The sequence below is a fragment of the Gossypium raimondii genome, chromosome 5 (assembly GCF_025698545.1).
Source record: "Gossypium raimondii isolate GPD5lz chromosome 5, ASM2569854v1, whole genome shotgun sequence".
In the NCBI taxonomy this organism is placed as follows: domain Eukaryota; kingdom Viridiplantae; phylum Streptophyta; class Magnoliopsida; order Malvales; family Malvaceae; genus Gossypium; species Gossypium raimondii.
Genome location: NC_068569.1, coordinates 20,518,008 through 20,521,850, shown reverse-complemented (window position 1 = coordinate 20,521,850; position 3,843 = coordinate 20,518,008). Strand labels below are relative to the sequence as shown.

The window sequence follows — 3,843 nt, the reverse complement described above, 5'->3', positions numbered from 1 at the left end:
AATTGTTAACTTAACTGCAAACGGAGCAATCTGCTTAAACAGACAACGGAGGTCCATCGCACTCTCTCTTTATGTATTGGCATGACCTGGTTTATGTATTGGCATGATGCCATTGTTCAAAATTGAATGAAATTAGTTTGTTTTCTTCCATATACTCTCCATTTTCTTTGTTTTTCTTCTTTCTTTTGTTTTAAATTCGATTGTTTCTTCTGCAAGTATCAAGCCTTGTTGCTCAAGCCATAAGCTGAACTTGTTTGTTCTTTGTTTCTAGCACCAACACAAACGAGCTTCCCATGATATGAAAGACTCATGATCGGCATTGTGTAAGTGATCGAAGACGCTTCCATTGCTTACATATTCATAGACTAGCAAAGGGACTTGTGTCTCCAAACAACATCCCAACAATTTTACCACATTTCCGTGGTTGATTTGGATAACACAATAACGTCATTAACGAATTGTTGAACTTGGCTTTGATCTCCAATGATGGACTTTTTAGTGGCAATACTGCGACCATCAGGCAACAATCCTTTGTAAACAGTACCTTGACTTCCTTGTCCAAGGATTCTACTTTCATGGTAGTTGTTTGTCGCTTTATTGAGTTCGATTGTAAAGAGTTTAGCTGTCTCGCCGTATTCTTTATATCGTGAAAGGTGTTCTTGCAACAAACTCCCACCATTTTGCTAAAAGTATTCTTGTTTCAGTTTGTTGAGCTTTCTCTGCCTCAGCCCCAAATACACCCATGAGGAGCATAATAGCAAAAATAAAATGCCTATACTTGTAACAATATGAGACTAGAAATTGTAATTTAAAATAATAAAAAAGCTCCATTTTTATAGTTTCAATTGAACTTTGTATGGATTAAAACCGATAAGCTTTAATATCCATATCTCATTAATGTTTGCCTAAACTTTGTAAACACAGGTGCGATATGTTTTGTAAACATACATCACAATATTAATTTTCATATAGTTCTTTTCCATGAGAAATTAATAATGATGTTGGATGGATTTTAATCCAAAACAAATTAAAGGATTAATTCCATCCAACATTAACAATGATGTATTAATCGAATATGAAAACTATTTAGACCAATTAAATCGGTTTAAATTTGGATTAGTTTCATCTCAGTATTAATATGTTTGCACAAAGTATTTACCAAATAAAAAGAAATCAACATTTTATACCAACCAACCTAATGCAACAAGAAGAGTGGGAAAACTCGGTGTGATTTGACTTTAGGATCGCACCCTTTTCCATTTTTCTCGCCATCCCCTCAAATCCCTCAAGACATGAACAATAATAACTTCCACCACGTTATCACATGTTGCGTTTCATTGCAAGGCTTGAGTGTCTTGCATTTATTAATATCTACAAATTTTCAAACATTTTAAAGCGAAAAAAATATATTGGGAACAAAATTAAAAGTATTCATCAAAATGAATCTGGAATGAAAAGAAGTTGATATCTTTACCTTGGCGACCATAGGAGAGGTAAGGGTTACCGAAAGCCATCAAGACACTTGCACAAATATCCGTGGTTTATACAACTAGTATTTTCCTTGCAATTATAATTTTCGGATCTATACAAACACTATTTTCCTTGCAAGCATAGTTTTTTTTATCCAATTTAGCTTCAGTGCAATTTTGGTTCCCAATTGTCGAATCAAGAATGATTGGGAATTTCGTTATGTTGAAATTAACATTGGAAAGATCTAAACAGAGAAATTATGGGCTCCATCTTCCACAACAAATCCATAACTACAAGGATTGAAGTCCAATACATTGGAATGATTCCAACGGGTATCAGAATATAATTCCTCACTCCTTTAGGGATAGCTGCCTGGCAACAGCCAATACCAGAGCAAGGCCCATTTATCACATCCTCCACGTCACTTCAGAATGTTACACACCCGGTTGAATACGTATGTCCCAAGGTACCCTCAATGAGAGCATAGGTATCACAACCAATGGTCGTGAACTTGTTTACGGTATTAGATATGGGGAAGTTTGAAAGTGAATATGACTCGCCATATGAACTGCGTCCTAATGAATTATAACAGTCAAAACCTACCATTTGTTGGATGCGTAAATAACCATCTAGAGAGATGTGGAGAACTTCAATATCAGTGGAATTTAAGAATGCTTTTGGGGGGTTGGAAGTGGTGTCGCAACGAATGAAGAAGTTGCTGCTGATGTTGCACCCATTGCCTGTTCCAAAAGGATAAGCGATGTTGATATCCCCGCAGTTGCTTTGGCACTCCGGTTTTGGTTGCGCTGCTACCCAGATTGCTATAATTGTTAACTTAAGTGAAAGCAGAGCAAACTCCTTATGTCACGGGGCTAGACCTTTCGTCTCGCAATCCGTGCGGCCTTAGGCGATCCGTTTGCTCCAAACTCGCCCAAGTCAGCCTTAACTCGATGAGGATTCTTTAAGAACTCCTCCAAGGCACCAATTGAACAGCGGAAGCGATTTTGCCAAAAGAAGCTAAGCAAAAGAACAACAGAAAGAGCGCTCGCAAAGTGTTTGAGTAAATGCTCTCTACTTCTCTTATTCACAAAGAATAATGAAACAATTCAGGAGTGAGTACAAATGAGGGGGAGGCTCTCTATTTATAGTTGAGCTCCCCCAAAACCGACGGTCAAGATACAATTACATCGACGGATGAGATTTAACCATATCCCTTAATTTTAGGGATTTACAAGATAAGCCTTATCAAATCTAATCTAATCTTTACAAGATATGATTCCCTCTATCTTCTAAGATTAGTTACCATATTAGCCTAAGTTGCCATCTCTTCGCTATCGGGCCAACCAGGCTTCAATCTGACAGGCTTCTCCAATATCTCTTTGAATCGGGCCAGTTCTTGTGGGCCAAATGATCCCCATCTGAGCAACAGACCTCCATTGGATGCATTTGGTGCGCTGGTCACGGGCTTTGAACTGCGGCCCGTGACATTCTCCCCCACCCATTCTCGCAACGTCCTCGTTGCGACTTCCGAATGGCACTGACTTGATTCGCCCCGGTCTCGTCTCGACGCCTTAGCCTTTCCCTTCCTTCGGGACTCTTGCCTCGGCTTACATCGCTTCTTAACTCGAGCCGTCCTACTCGCTGCATTTACTCTGGTCAACTGTCCCACATGCATCGCTTCCTTTTTCTTGAAGTCTGATGCACCACCCACCTCTCCCATAGGTGGAAGCCTTGTCGATGACTCGGCCAACTCTGACGCTTCACTCAACTTGAGCCTCATTGGTCCCAGCTTCACTGTTTTCATCGCAACTTTTTCCTCTAAGTCCGATGACAAACTCACCTCTTCCTTGTGTGGAAGCCCCTCCGATGACTCACCAAGCTCAGACGTTGCCTTTCTTTTGACTCCGGCTTGCTTTGGACAGTTCCGCAACTCATGCGGACCACGGCACAAGAAGCACTTTACTTGCTTCCTTTTGCTCCTCTTTGCCCTCTTGGCTTCGGCTTTTCCCTTGCTCGAACCAAGCTTCTTGGGCTCCTTGTCTGTTCCATCGTTCCCCTCGATGACAGACTTCCTCGGACACTTCCGCAACCTATGCGGACCATGACACAAGAAGCACTCCACTGGCTTCTTCTCGCTTTCGGCCTCCTTGGCTTCGACACCCCTTGCGCTCGAACCAAGTACCAAGGCCTTTTCCACGGCTTCTTCTTAAGCGGATTTCTCGGACATTTCTTCAACATGTGTGGACCGTCGCAGAGAAAGCATTTCAGCTTGTCCCTTTTCTTCTTGGGTTTCTTCTTCCCAACTCGTGGTTTCCCATTACCACCATTGTCGCCGTTGCCATTGCCATTAACTCTATCTTCCTTGTGATCCAT

General features: G+C 41.2%; 1 pseudogene; it reads right to left on the bottom strand.

The window, feature by feature from the left end:
* Positions 1 to 267: 267 nt before the first annotated feature.
* Positions 268 to 3,843, bottom strand: LOC128032017 (wall-associated receptor kinase 2-like; annotated as a pseudogene).